Consider the following 16,771-nt stretch of genomic DNA (forward strand, 5'->3'; position numbering starts at 1 on the left):
GGTCTTTCTCTCTATTTTTTTCAAATGTTTAACCATTAAGTTGTGGATGCTTAGTAGGGGTTGAGAGATCCCTTGTCGTCGATAAAGAAAAGAAGGTAGAACCAATAGTGTAACATCCCAAAAATACGAGCCAAAAATTTCATTTTTAAAACATGTACTTAGCACAACATCAGGAATAAAACGTTCAACGATCATATCATTTCACAAAAGATAGTGTAACATCCTTCCCCTTTTCATGATGCGGAATACAAGCATGTGTGCGATGTACCGCTACCGTGTCAGCTCCTTCCCCTTCGAAGAAGAGGTACCTGAAACCAAAACTGAAAACTGTAAGCACGAAGCTTAGTGAGTTCCCCCAACATACCACATACCATACAATCACATATCGAACATATATTGTTAGGAATATCTGGGTGCCCGACCTACCCCTTCGGTCCTCTCGACCGGATACTGTCTAGTACATCTGGGAGCTGTCCTCCCCTTCGGTCCTCTCGACCGGATACTGACTAGCATATCTTGGTGCTGGTCTCCCCTTCGGTCCTCTCGACCGGAATCTGGGGACTATTTCACCCCCTACTACTACCACATAACACATATCACATAATCTATCTAGCATGGCTGGGCACGACCGCCCCTTCGGCCCTATCGACCGGTACTCTGGGGACTATCTCCCCTACTGTCACTAGCACATAGCAGCATATCATACTAGCACATAAGAATATCACAGGTAGTAGCAACCTTAGATGAATATCACAGAGACAATCATCTATCATACAACTCCTACTGGCAGGCCGGCATTGTGGCCGTAGACCCACTACTACTGGAAGGTAACTCACCTCAAAGTAGTTGCTGATCTGCATGGGAACTGACCGTCGTCTGCTGCTGCTGCTTCGGAAATCCTCCGGCTATAATTCCCACAAAACCCTTAGTCAAATACTGCTAACCGACCTCGGGGTAAAATGACCATTTACCCCAACCAAACCAAGAGTCAAAGTCAAAGTCACTGCCAGTTAACCCGACTCACCGAGTCCATGAACAACTCGCCGAGTCCATGCAAGCAGACTCCCCACTCGCTTCCAGATCCTTATTCGAACATCATTTATGAGGATCTGGGGTTTCTGGGACTAACGGAACACGTTAGATTGCAAATCCTACGTGAAAACACGAAGGGTTGGACTTCTGGCACTTAAACCCTTCGTACACAATAACAGTTCATGCAACTTGCCGAGTTTGAGGAACAACTCGTCGAGTACCAGGCAATCTTCAAAGGACTCGCCGAGTTGTTCATCCAACTCGTCGAGTCTAAGGCCATATTCATAGAACTCGCCGAGTTCCACCTTGGGACTCGCCGAGTCCCTTGACCCGTTTCCCATATGAGCCAAATCTGAGACATGCAACTCTTTAAAACCACATATCTATGATCCTAGGGCATGCTTAACACGTAAAGTTGCAAACTTTACATGCATGCATGGCCCTATATGCTCAAAAATGGAATTCTAAGCTCTTTAAGAGGTCATGCACTCTATGGGGTCCTTAGTCACTTCAACCACAACAACTTTATGCTTCTAACATGTCCATAAGTCTAGATCTGAAGTCCTTTCGGATTATTAAGCACAAACACATGGAGTTTGGTGTTTTAGGGCTTGCAAACCACCAAATTGGGACAAAATGGGATCTAAAGAACTATAGATCAAGGTAGAGACTTTACTACCTGAATGAAAGCTTCTCCCAAAGTAGATTTCAGATCTACTCCCTCTCTTGCACTCTTCAAACTCTTCTTCCTTTCTCTAAGCTCCAATCCTTCTCCACAAGGCCAAAATCACTCTTAAGAACAATATGGGGGCTAGGGTTTCTCTCTACAGCTCTCTGGAAGTGTTAGGGACTGAAGAGGCCAAGTTAGAGCATTTAAATAGGGTGCAAACACCCGGATTAGGGTTTTTGTCCAAACAGGGTCTACTCGCCGAGTCCGGGGACCGACTCGCCGAGTACAAAGTTCAATCCCCGCGCCTTATCCCACTCCTACTCGGCGAGTTGGTCCTTCAACTCGCCGAGTCCAAGGCGAAAATGCATAAAATTAAAATATTAATCACAAGAAGTACGTACCAGGAACCAGGTGCTACAAATAGGCCATATAGCTTAACTTCTTAAAGAAAAATGGCTAAACTTCTATTCAAGATAGGGAAAGAAAGTGACTTAACCCAGATCCATTTCATAGCTACAACTCATGGTATCTTATGAATGGTTTAGATGATGTAGTGAAAATAACATTTCCTCACACGATCCACTTGATGGTAATCATTTCATGTCCTTCAAAATGAAACAACAATTTTTTAATATAAGCATATGTGTGTGGTTTACAGATCGAAATATGACTAAAAATTGCCCCAAAAATCAACTTCAAAAAAATTCATGACTATGATTGTCGTTTAGACTGAGGTACGATCTCTATGCAAGTTGGAGAAGACCGAATTTTGTATATTAAATAATTAGAAAAAAAATAAATGTCATCACATGGATTTAGCCTGAAAGACTAAAGTTAGGTGGGGAGTTAAAGGCAATGAGAATTCAAAATCCGTTCAAGGAATTTTGAATAGAAAAAAAAGACAATTCCAATTCATGTAATTTTATCAAATGTTGATTGGACTACTAGCCCTACATGGGTAAAAGGTGGATATTGTAAGTACTTTGCTACAAAATTCAACATTTTGACATGGTTAAACCGACTATAAATGTTGATTTTCTAAATACTTTACATCTAGAGCAAAGTTTGGCTCTTGAAATATTGTTTACTAGAGAAGAGATAAAACATGCAATTTGAGATTATGGTCTTGATAAATCTTCATGGGCCTATATGATTTTACATTTGATTGCATCCAACCATTCTCGAGCAATATCCCAATCGGGTGCAACCCATCTTTTAACGTCTGAATCCATAAATTTCAAGACCCAAAGGTCTTTGTCGATCATAGACTAGTTACTCTTATAGGGTGCCAATATAAAATCATCAAAAGCTATTATCTAATTAGGTAAGTGATGAATCGATAAAATTATCAGCCTCGAGAAGTTGATTTTGTATAAAATGCGATCAAATTCTATATGACCCATTTGTGTGGAACGAAAACATAACATGGTATAAGAAAAATAAAAATAAAAAATAGTGTTTTCAATTGTTGACTTGGAAAAGGTGTATGATTCCTTATGTTGGGAATATTTAGAAGACGTCTTGAAAAATTAGGTTTCAAACATACATGTTATGCGTGGATTTAGGGTTGTTCGGAATCTTCCATGACCTCAACTTTAGTGAATTGATCTCCTACTTCCGAGTTTAAAATAAAAATGGGTTACAACAAGTTGATCAACAATCTCAATTTTTATTTATTTTAGCCATGGAATGACCACATGTCATGATTAAAGAAGATACTGAAAAAAGTTTATGTTGAGGTGCACAAAATGGTAACAATGGTATGGAACTTTCCTTGGAGAATGAACTACTAAAAATTCTTGAAATATTGTTAGGTTGCTTTGTTGTTTTTTCTTAGACTTGGGGCTTAAAATTAACTTTCAAAGAGTAAGTTGATGAGTATTATAATGTCTTTTAAAGATGTGGAGCTTTTAGCGGGAGTTATTAGGTGGTGAGTTCTACGAATTCCATTTACTTATCTTGTTGTTCTTGTTGGTTGCAATATGTTGAGGGTTGATAGCTGAAAGGTTGTGGTTATATGTTCACAACTATACTTTCCACTTGGAAAGCTAAAATTTTATCGATCGGTAGTTGTATTACATTGATAAAGTCTAGACTTAAGAGTGTATTACCACATAATTACATAAAATTGTTTTGGGCCCCTCAACAAATAATCAATTGTGTGGAATCTCTTTGATTTTTTTTGTGGGAGGAAATTTGGGAAAAAACTTACATAAGTGAAGTGGAAGTACGTTATGGCTATTAAGGAAATTGGAGGTTTAGAATTGGGAAGCTTTTATGCTTTTAATGGAGCTCTTTTTTCTAAATAGAAGTGGTGGTACTATAACTATCTGAATGATCTATGGATGTGTGTGGTTAAAATATTTATGGCGATGATGGTTGTTGGCACTCTTTCATTCCTTTAGGCCCCGTAGGGTAATCCTGGGTGGATATTTTATGCCTAACTAAAAAATTCAATAAGAAAGGTAATTCAATTTGTTCTACTACAACAGGTGGTGGTAAAAATAATATATTTTGGGAAGACATTTGGTTGGACGATACACCTTGTAAAATGTGATTTCGTAAGGCGCGCCATCTAGATACAAATAAGATGGATTTAGTTTGTGTTTACATCTCATTGGTTTTATGGTAGAATTTCTTGAGACGAGAGCCCAATGCTAGGCTGAAGTTGTCCAATAGCTTGAGTTAAAGGTGATGTTACCAAATGTTATGTTATCTCTGTAAAGTTATATATGGAAGTGAGATATAGATGCTAATGGGTTGTTCATGGTTGCTTTGGCTGGAATACTAATTGAAAAGACCACTTTGATTGTCGATGGTTCTCCAATTGGTGGAACAATCTAGTTGTGATCAATGTAAACATTTAATTTTGGAGATTGAAGTTAAATAAGTTTCGATTATGGATAATATTTGTAAATGTGGCGTTGATGTGAATTAATGTGATATGGTAATTTAGGTTATGGATCACACATTCTTATCTTGTAATCTTGCATTTAGAATATGGGCTTAGATTACTCAATATGGTGGGGGCGTAGATTAGTTCGTTTCAAAAAAGACTCTTAATGCATTCTTTCTTACGGTTTGGTGGGTGATTTCGGAAGTTCAAAATAACATCATCTTTGAAAAGGTGAAACCAAAAGACGATCATTTTTCATTTAATAGTGTCACAATCTTATTTATGTTTATTTAATAACAGTAACAAGTTTAAGAGAAATTGTAAGTTGGATACATTGGCCAATTAGTGTTATGAAATCTATGTAATCTATGAAGGATTATAAGAGATGCTTCATTAATTAATACATCTTATATTCCAAAATGTCATTAATTTTCTCTCATGTTTCACAGTTACTAAGAAATATTCTAAATATCTTATTTTATGAATTTATATTCCAAAATGTCATTAACTATGCGGGTGTTCAGGCCCAAGAATAGAAAAGAAAGTAGGCAGGGGAATAGGAAATCTTTACAAAATCGTTGTATATTGAACTCTTTAGCTACATGTCGGAAAGATGATGCTATTGTCACATTTGTTGAAAATATGTTCAACAATGTGGGTGTTGGCTCATCGGGCCATGAAGCATATCACTTTTTGGAGGACAGAAGAAAGAGCAACACTAACGTCAGGCAATGTTTCCGTAAGGTTGTTGATGGACATTTTACAACAGCAGTGAAAGTGTCGTGCTCCTCAGGTGTTGTTTCACATGACAATGATACTATCAAAACTTAAGAGGCTAAACATCATTACAAGCCAGCCCGATCCATGCCGAGCACCATTTATTCTGAGCCTCCCCGTATAGTAGATATAGAGAATGTCCTTGGTTGCATTAAATCATTTCCTAAAGGAAATTTGTGTTGGAGAGACAGCATGAGAGCTCTACACATTTTTGATGCTCTATGTGGGTAGGGGTCCGCTATAGCCACGGATCTCTTACATGCCATCACCGTAATGGTTAGTATGTAGCTAAGAGGAAGATGTCCGTCGTGTCTAGCAGAATTTGTAGCGTCTGCACCTCTTACTCCGCTCCTAAAACCTGACAAAGGAATTCGTCCTATTGTTGTGGGCACTATATGGAGGCTTTTGGTTTCAAAGGTTGATATAAAAGGTGTTGGTAAAGAAATGACACAACACCTTAATGAATTTCAATTTGGAGTAGGTATGTCGGGTGGCACTGAAGTTGTACTTCATAGTGTTAATAGGGTGTTGAGTGCATGTCATGATGATGGGTCTCTTGCAATGCTTAATGTAGATTTCTCGAATGCCTTCAATCCAGTGGATAGATCTGCCCTACTTTATGAGGTCAGGATGAGGTGACCCTCCATTTCTTTGTGGGTCGAAGTCTTTTATGGACATGCATCAAGGTTGTATTTAGGAGATAAACATATTTGGTCCACTACTGGAGTTCAGCAAGGCGGCCCTTTGGGACCACTTCTTTTTGCTCTTGTATTGCACCACTTGTGCATTGGGTTAGAGACAATCGCAAGCTTATTCTTCATGCTTGGTACCTTGATGATGGGACAGTCATTGAAGATTCAGATGAGGTGGCCAAAGTATTGGACAACATTAGGGTGGCAATCCCATGATTGGGTCTTGAACTAAATAGCAAGAAAACTAAGCTATTTTGGCCTTCATGAAATGGTAGGAAGCTTCATGCAGGTTTATTCACTACTAACATTGGGCGACCGTTATTAGGGGTGAAGCTTCTTCGGGGAGCTTGTTAGTAGACATGCTTGTTTTATTAGCAGGTTAGCCATGAAGAGGGATGACAGGGCTGTTGATTTGATGCGCCTTCTACCATAGTTACATGACCCCCAGAGTGAGCTCCTTTTTCTTCGATCTTGCATTGGCATCACGAAGCTTTTCTTTGACCTCAATACGTGCCAACTCCTTCCCATGAAGGAGGTTGCTTTGTGTTTTGATAAAGGGTTACGTGGGTTGGTTGAGGACATTGTGGTTTTTGGGGGTCCTTTATTTAGGGAAATTCAATGGTGACTTGCTTCATTACCAATTAGGTTTGGTGATTTGGGGTTGTACTCAGCAGTAGAGGCTTCTTCTTATGCTTTTGTGGCCTCACGAACTTAATCGTGGGTGTTACAAGACCACATCTTACGAGATAATGACATATGTGGTATGGATTCGGATTATGTTTGTGCTTTGGCCTATCTTCATGATACAATTCCGGGCTTTGACTTCAGCGGTTTCATTAATTAGGACACCGCCCCTCCAAAAGCCCAACATTCATTGGTGAGTGCCCTTTTTGGTATAATTGTCCAATACATGGAAGTTCATTTCGACATCACGATTAGGAAGAAAGCAATTTTTGAGTGTCTAAGAGCCCCACATGCTCATGATTTTCTTATGACTATTCCGATTGACGGTCTTGGCCAACATACGTCGCCAGTGGATTATTGTGTCATCCTCAAGTATCACCTTATGATCCCTTTATTTTAGGCTAATGAGACTTGCCCTGTTTGTCGCAAGACATGCTTGGAATCCTTTGGGGATGATGCAGTTCATTGCAGAGAGCTCTCAGGATTCAAGTACCGACACGATCTAGTTAGGGATGTTCTTTTTGACATATTTAGGCGCACCAAGGTTTCTGTTAAGAAAGAGGCACCTATTAACTTTCTGACCGACCCATTGGAAGGAAAATCAACAGTTAGACCAACTGATGTTTTAGTATTAGGATGGGCTGGAATGAAGCATGCATGTGTGGATCTAACAAGGTTTTCCTCTCTTGTGGGTTTGGGGAGTAGGGTTTTCAATGTGGGGCAAAATACTTTAAAAGTTGCATCATGCAAAATGACAAAACATGAAAAAACATGCATGGAAAATCAACACACATTTATACCTTTTGTATTTGATACTTTTCGTTTCCTTGCGGCAGAATCGATGGAGCTCCTCAATAAGGTCCAACAGGTTATGCATAGTAATGTTATGACCTCAAGATCTATGGATGTTGTTTTTAAAAGAAGTAATTTTGTCATTCAAAAATGGATTGCGACACAGCTTGTTGCTCGTTTACCCGCTACATCTTTATAAAACTTTCTTCGATTAATATATTTTCTTTAAAAATAGAGACCGCACGTCATAAAATAATAAAAAAAGAAAGATGATAGAAAATGATTGAAATATGTCATTATATACAACATAAATATCAACATGCATTGATAATGCACACTTCAGAAAATATTTAATAACCCTAAATAATTAAGATATATGTGGTTTTGTTTGAAAAGTACTTTCGCAAAACTAAAAAATATAGTTAATAATTCGATATCAATATCATAGGGCCTTGTACAATTATACGACTTATACGTGATTAGTTCGTTGTAAATATTGACTAAGGTGCTGTTTGTTTTTCTGAAACCAAAATGTCTATAGTCTGCGGACCATATATGTAAGCCTCTCTAGCAGAAGAAGTGGACCAAATGTCTGCTGTTTGCAATAAGAAGTCTGTTTGTTTTTTAATGTTTGCAGGTACTGAAATAAACTGATTTTTCAAACTTAATTTCATGTCATAAACATAAAAAAAAGTCATTTTCAGCAAAAAAAAAAAAAAGATAGGCGGCGAAGAAAGGAAAAAAAGATAGGCGACGTTTTTTTTTGTTTAGGTTAAAATGAGGCGTGAAGACCTTTGAAGAACCTCGCACATACGTTTTTTGATCTGCGCACTTCAAAAAACAAACATTTTGCGAGGACATATGTCTGCGTGTTGTCTGCGCAACGCAAACAAAAATGGTTGTGCAGATTTGCAAAAGAAAAAACAAATGGCCGCTAAAACTAGTTATTTTGTAATATCAAACTTTCTTCCTTGGTAGTTTTTTATTATTTATTTTTTTGTGATTACCTCTATTTTTCCTTTTTAGTTATAAGTATTATAAACCGGTTATCTTGTTATATGATCATGATCTCCCTTTATTCCATCTTTTATAACAAACGGCTAGACAGTCTTGAAAATAATGTTTAAACTTAAATTCGTAATGTTCATGAGGAAAACGTGAGCACTATTTTCTCCGTCGCACCAACGTCGCATCATTCTTCTTTAATATGCTTATATAAATATAGCATAGTTAAACTAATCATGCATATGGCTTTTATATGATTGTTTTCTGTTAAGAGCATTTTAGATACAAATACGATTGTTATCATGCATATGGCTTTTATATGATTGTTTTCTGTTAAGAGCATTTTAGATACAAATACGATTGTTAACTTGTATTCTATAAAAATATTATATTGTCTTAAGACCAAATTCGAGAAACGTTATCGTTAACTTTTAATTTTAAGTGAGTATTGTACTACAATACAAAATTTCAATAAATATGTATCAATCTTTTGTATTTTGAAACTTCATTACTTGAAATTGGTAATAATATATCTTAACAAAAACCAATACATCAAAAGAAGAGAGGAAGCAACAAATGCCAAGCATAAATGTACAACATAAGATAAGAAGCATTATAGAGTATACACAGACTACGAATGTGATGCGAACATAAGGGAAGCACTGAGAAAGAATAAAAACCCAACATTGACTACACATGAAAGCACCAAATATATGAATGCAAATCGAATAATTATATGGAAACCAAAAAAATCCAAATGCAGATGCAAACAGAGAATAGTTGCAGAGCATTAGACACTTTAAAGATACATATCGCAGCACAATAAAAGCATAAAAGTTGTAGAATGTTAAGATATTTCAGTAATACATAACAAATTAAAACTACTAATATTAAAGAAAGACGTGTACTAAGAGGAAACCGATACACAGATCACTTGCTGGCATACATAGAAAGGAGAGTATTTCCATATGGCAAGCGCATAACACGATTCAGGTACAATTCAGCGGTGTTATAACACCAAAAAATTATCACATCACACAATTAATATTATTACCAGAAGTAGGGACAATGTTCACATGTTATAACTAATGAGTTTTGTATGTTACATTAAAAATTAACCACACAATGGAAACATCATAAAATCTAATTATAAGTACATGCAACCTAGAGATCTATGTCTTTTCTAATCACAAACCGTAGCCTAGATCGAAAACCATAGATAGGATTACGTACCTTTAGTGTTACAATTCTATGTAGTACTCTTGTATCCTCATATCTGTTTCAGAAAGCTAGCACTAAAATTATGGCCGTCTCTAATAGTTCACACCTAAACCCTAGAAACCTTAGAACGATTTAGAGAGATAGAAGAGAGAGGATGAAATTTTCAACTCTTGCTTGTCAATGAGTGTTAGGCCAAAAATACTAGGTATAAGGTCCTATTTATAGCTGCAAAATATCTGGGATAAACCCAAATTTAAATATTAAAATATTCAGATATCCCTGTCATCTAAAGGAAGCTTCTAGAACCCTTCTGGAAGAGTCTCAAAACTGTTTACCATATGAGGGTTCTAGAATCTCTCATTTGTTTAACTATTAAGCAAATGCAATTCAATCCTTGTACCTCCAATTATTTCTAATTAACACAAAATTATTTTCCAATTAATTCTGATTAAATCTAAATTAATTCTAATCAATTTCTACATAATTTATTAATCATATCATAAATTAATAAACAATTTCCTCTCTCTTTTAATATCATTCCAAATTATTTCTGGATATGAGGACAACCCAAAAATGACTTTGCTTTTATTCATGAGAATATGTCAATTTAGTTAAAACCTTAGACACCTTAATCCAACAGTCTTCTACTTGGATAAGTCGTCAACTACAATTGCAAGTATAGACTCTGAATAACTAGCAAAGTGTGCTTTCCAAAGAAACTACCAACCTCTAAAACATATCAAAGGATGGCCCTAAGATAAGTGACAAACTAATCCTTTGTTCTACAAGATATCAGATTGACACGAGACATCGATATAAATCAATCTCATAGCCTACGATTTTGTTTCTCGATTTCCGATTCATGATGACCTTATTAGACTACAAATTGAATACATCAATTTAGTCCAGGCTGGGCTCAACAATATAATTTCAACATCAAATCATCGAGGGGCCTAAAATATCATTTTTCCATTAATAGGCAAAATGAACGAATAAACTTTGACTACATAATTATAACTTTTACTCATCATGCCATACATGGAACTACGTTTTATCACATCAAGTTACAAATATATTTACATAAAACTAATGCACAATAGACTTGCAAACTATAACTTATGTATCTCCATTTGAAGAATAAAATATATTATTGTCTTAGAATACTCGTCATTGAATCCATGCAGTAATTTCTAAGCGTGATTTTAACCAATACTTGAAATCCTCATTTTAAGTACACATGAGTATAGAAACAATCTATATGCCATGTCCAATCTGTATAGACAATATACTTATACTCCATGACAGTCTTAAATCATTACCTACTCCTGAAAGTATGATTGATTGTGGTAATTCGAATAAATTAACACTCATGAAGTTAACATGTGAAATGAAATACAAGAATAAATAATTGAAGAAGGTAGTGCACATACTCATAAATAAATCTCTATTACTTAATCACAAAAATAATTACAATTTATCTTGTTACATTGTTTCAAACTATAAACTAACTACTAAAACTAACATATTCCATCAACCCAATGCTCCTAGCTTGCTCGAAGTGCTTGACCTTGCTCAACCCTTCGTAAAAGGATCAACAAGATTATCCTCTGATGATACTCGATTCACCAAGAGGTGGAAATCTTCAACTTGATGTCAGATGTAATGGTATTTTATTTCAATATGCTTTGACCTACCATATTCTTTCAATTATTTTGTTAAAGCAACCACACCTTCATTGTCACAGAAAATGTACATGGGTTCTTCGACAGTCAGAATGAATCTGAGATCACCTATGAAATTCTTCAACCAAGTTGTTTCCTTTGCTTCCTCACATGCTATGGTGTACTCTGATTCACAAGTTGAATCAACCGCCTTTTTCTGCTTTGAACTCTTGTAATTCACCACCCCACCATTTACTAGGAATACGTAGCTAGCCTATGGATAAGAGTTGTTTATATCTGTTTGGAAGTTGGCATCATTATAACCACTCACTCTTAATTGATCTTTGCCACCGAGAACTAAGAACATTTTTTTGGTTCTCCATAAATATTTCATAATGTTCTTAACTGTTTTCCAATGGGCTCTTCCTAGATTATACTGAAAACGACTTACCATGCTTAAAGTATAAGACCCATTAGGACGAGTACAAGTCATAGCATGCATGGTCGATCATATAGCCGAAGTATGACTCGACTCATAACATGTATCTCTTCATCAATACTGGGACATTTGGTCTTACTCATTTAACAATATGATGCATGGGAAATTCCCTTTTCTTAGGGTTCTCCATACTGAAACGTTTCGGAATTTTATCCAAGTATGTACTCTGGCTAAATCCAATTAGACGTTCTTTCCAATCCATGTAAATCCTTATTCCAAGAACGTATGTTGCCTCTCCTACATCCTTCACAACGAAACATTTTCAAAGCCAAGATTTAACTTCTTGCAATGTTGGAATATTGTTTCCCATAGGGAGTATGTCATCAACATACAAGACTAGGACTGTTACAACATTCCCACTATATAACGTCCCAAAAACCATAGTAAAAGTTTTTATTTTTAAAAAGAGATAAAAATTGTATTTCCATTAAACTCAATCACCAAAATCATAGTTTTACAACCTGATCAAAATTAGAGTATCTCTCTAAAACATGACAACAACTGGATGATATGTATCATCACCCCTTTGCCTTCCCCTAATCCTCTAAAGTACTTGAAAGATTTAAATCCACAACTGTAAGCAAAAGCTTAGCGAGTCCTCCAAAATATCCAACACAGCAATACACATCCAATGTATGTACACATGAGCCTTTAATATGACTAGATCGCCTTGCAAGGCCTACAGTACACTTGGAACGCTCTCCTTGGGCCTTGATTCTGATTGGACCACCTCGTAAGGCCTACAATACACCTGGCCCGCCCCAGTATCTTGGTCTACATTACAAAGCAGGACCATCTCAATCCAACCATAACATGTCCACATATACAAACACGCAATATCTAACAACACATGTAATCATATCACATCTACCAACTAAAATATCACTACATCATAACAACATCCTACACATAAGGATACTAACTGCAGTACAAAGTTTAGTGAGAAAACTCACCTTGCAGACCAGTAGAAAATCAGTACAACTAACAAAAATCCAAGAAATGGTACTACGAGTCACCTATATAACAAGCACATGGAAATCCTCAATCCATAGCTCCAAAACTCTCAAGTTGACCAAAACTCAACTTGGTCAAAAGTCAACGATCAACAGTCAATAATCCATTCAGCTAGCCTCCATGTCATGACCAAGAATCAGCCTTGTCCTGGTAAACACACGAAAAAACACTCACAAGACTGCCTATCGCCACGTCGTAGTAACGAAACATCCACGTCGTGGGACTTGATTTGGCCAAATTAATTCATTACACTCTTAATCCTTCAAACTACAAATTCATAGTTTCCAGTAGGCTTTCTTACACCTGATGATTCATTACATTCATTGCTTTATAGACATGAATGTGCAATGCATGTCTTTTCCTAAGCTAGGTCAAAAATGGTGAAAATGAGGTTAGAACCTCATGCTTGGAGCCAAAACTCAACCAAACCCCAGATCTGGATCATTAAACCTCAAAGATCCACAAAGTTGTCAACTTTATTGTAATGCTTGATAATTCTAAGGCATTTATTTAAATTGGTTATTTACTTATTTTGATTTTGGGCCTTAAAGTCATTGGACTTAACCATTTTGGGCTTGGGGTGTGCCGTACGCGGGGCGTACCACCCCATGTACACAGGGCGTACTATAGTAAAAAGGACACATATGTCATTCACGTACGCACGACGTACAAGTGGGTACGCTCAATGTACGTGTCCACACCCTAAAACCCTAATACTTAGGGTTTGAGCACTATTTAAAGAACATTATGTCCAAAGGATCTTTTCTATCGGCCTCCCTCTTGTCCCTAATCAGCCTCCAGGAAACCCTAACCTCATTGTTGAGTGATCTTTTGGCTAAAAGGTCTTTTTGAGTGTATTTTGGTGTTTTGAAGGAAGGAGATCATCTTAAAGCTTCAATGGAGCAGTTAGAGCTTGTAGATCCGGAATATCATCATCATTTGGCACTCATTAGATGTATAAAGCTCTGAACTTGTTGTGTTACAGATTAGATCTAGTTATAGCTTGGTTTTGGTTAACTTTTGGTCCCATGAGAGAGATTTGTAGGCTTGATGCAATTTCAGAAGTTATGAGTTGCCCATCTTGACATTTTGAGGTTTCTAAGCCTTAAAGTTAGCATCTTTTGGGTTGAGAATCACCCATGCATTGGTTTAGACCCTTATTCTGGAAGTAGATTGCCAATTTTGAAGTTGGGACCTTTTAAGGCATGCAAAGTCACCAAGTCAATGAATTTAAGGTTTTAGAGGTCTATTAGGAGCTAGATCCATGATTTGGACGTTTGGTATTAAGCATTAAGTGCTTAATGGACTTTTTGGCCTTTTGACGATTACACCCAGCGTAAATGGGAGTACGCATGAGACTTCCCGATCCAGCAAAGCATCCTGGTACACGAGGCGTACCAAGCTTACGCCCAACGTAGCACAATCAGTGGGCTTCGATGTTAGGCTTTAGGTTTGGGCCATGTTTTGGGCTTAAATGGTTGGGGATTAGTTGGGCCATCTGAAATCAAGCTTTTGGGCTAAGGAAATTGATATTTCCATATTTATACATGTTTTTAGGCAATATTTAAGTACATTTTTATACATATTTTGGTTATTTGCATTGAATAATGATACTTATAAGTTTAAATTGAACTTTGCAGCCAAATAGAAGACATTATGAAGAAAACAGACTAAAAGCATCAAAGCTTGGAACTTTGGAGGCTTGGAGAATAAAAGAAGAAGAAACACACGTAAACAGCCCCATTCACAACGTGAGGATTGAAGAATCACAACGTGAGTTAGAATATTCCAGAAGATAAGTATCGCGGATCAGACTCCTTGTCACACACGGATATCTACTGTAATCACGACGTGAGGCTTACTTGCTCACGATGTAAGTACGGAAATTTCAGAAAATATAAATAGGGCTTGTTCCCTACGAATTAGGAACTTTTGGCTAACTTAGAGAGTTTCAGAAGTCGAAATTTACAGAGCTTAAAGTCCTAGAAGTTGGTTTACATACCCAGGAAGAAGGAAGAGTTCATAATTAGCTTAATAGTTTGGTACATTTAAATATGTCTTTAAGTATGATTTGTGTTACTTTATTTGTTAGCATGTCCATCTAAATCTAATTGCTTCTGTTAGCTAGATGAAGCTGGAACTCATGGTTTTATTAAATTAATCTAGACCTTGCTTGTTGGTTATGTCTTGTGTTTGATTGGTTTACCTAGCATGCTTGATTTAATAATTAGATTGTTTTAATGTCTTATTCAGTGTAGTTAATTACCATTATTCTGCATGAATTGGAACACCTAGTAATTTAATAAACATTAGATTATTAGAGCTAAGATCGAACTAGTCTTAGTTAAGAAATTGAATTATCAAATTAGGCTATGCTAGAGAATTCATGTTATGACCATAATTTGTGTTTGTTAACCTAATATTACATAGCTCCAATTTTATTTAATAATTGATTATGTGTTAATTTATGTGTGACCATACATAGATCTAGATGAATTAATTAATATTAGTTAATTTAGAATTGAATTGCTAATACTATTTTAATTGGTAACCAACAGGAACTGTCTTAACTAATTTATAAACAATTGAGGGAAAGTGGATTCGAACTAACAGAAGTGTTTTGTTTATTGATTGAATTTGTGTTAAGAAATTAAGTTCATCTAAACTTGCAAAATTAGATAAAACCACCGCTTAGCTAGGAAATTAGGCTAATTTAATGGTAGGTAAATTAATTAGTTAAAACCGTTCCCTGTGATCGACACCCGACTTACCCAAACTATTCTATAATTCGACTAGGTACACTGCCTACGTGCTTTTTAGTTAGTTAAGTTAGTTAGGTTAATAATTTGAAACTAGTAGGTACTTTTGTGCACGTTAAGTTTTTGGCGCCGTTGCCGGGGAACGACTATTTTAGTTGTTGATTTAATTGCTTTAGGTTAATCGAACTTTTTTTTTGTGGGTAAAAACCGCAAAAGTTATTTTTCTGCATTTATTTTTCTGTCTGATCTGTAACCATGTCGTCTCGCTTCAGTTAGTTTTTCGTTTATTTCTTTTTTGTTCCTTTTTACGCGTGTTTTTCTAGTTTTATTTTAGCAAGACACCATGGCGCACATAACTGATATTTCAATGGGAGCATATAAGAAGAGAATCCAAGATTATGTTGGTCCTGGTTTAGTACAACCTACAATTCCCACCACTGCTACATTCGAGTTGAAAGGACACATTCTTTCTGCACTTAAATACATTCCATTTTCTGAGAATGATCATGAGGATGCTTACAAGCACCTTGATGAGGTCAATGCATTACAGACTATTTTAATGTCCCGAATGTTCCAAGAGAGATCGTGTTGTTAAGGATGCTTCCCGTTACTTTTAAGGGAGCTGCAAAAGATTGGTTGAAAGCACTTCCACCTGGTGCAATTACTACTTGGGCACAGATGCGATAGATTTTTTTGGAACAATTTTGCCCACCTTCAAAAATAGCTAAACTCAAGAAGGCAATAGCCAACTTTGAGCAAAATCCGGGTGAATCACTTTCTGAGGCATGGGAGCGTTGTAAAGGGTTACTAAGAAACTGCCATCAAAATGACCTTAAAATTCAACAAGAAGTGTCTATTTTATGATAGGGTAAATGTCATGATGAGGCAACTCCTTGATTCTTAAGGACCACTAACTAAGAAAAATTTGGGCGAAGTAAAGGAGTTAATTGAAGAATTCTCAAATCATTCTCGTGAATATCATAATCTGAGATATTATGGAACAAAAGGAATTGGTAGTGGAAATTCAGAAGACATGGCTGTTGCACTAGCAATGCTTGAGACCATGAAT

At 36.4% G+C, this 16,771-nt stretch overlaps 1 non-coding gene across 1 annotated transcript; it reads right to left on the reverse strand.

The window, feature by feature from the left end:
• Positions 1-16,428: 16,428 nt before the first annotated feature.
• LOC111886955 (small nucleolar RNA R71) lies at positions 16,429-16,535 on the reverse strand. Its single transcript, XR_002848636.1, has one exon. It is a non-coding gene; the product is annotated as a small nucleolar RNA R71 (small nucleolar RNA).
• Between the last annotated feature and the right edge of the window lie 236 nt (positions 16,536-16,771).

This window comes from Lactuca sativa, chromosome 6 (assembly GCF_002870075.4).
Source record: "Lactuca sativa cultivar Salinas chromosome 6, Lsat_Salinas_v11, whole genome shotgun sequence".
Taxonomy (NCBI): domain Eukaryota; kingdom Viridiplantae; phylum Streptophyta; class Magnoliopsida; order Asterales; family Asteraceae; genus Lactuca; species Lactuca sativa.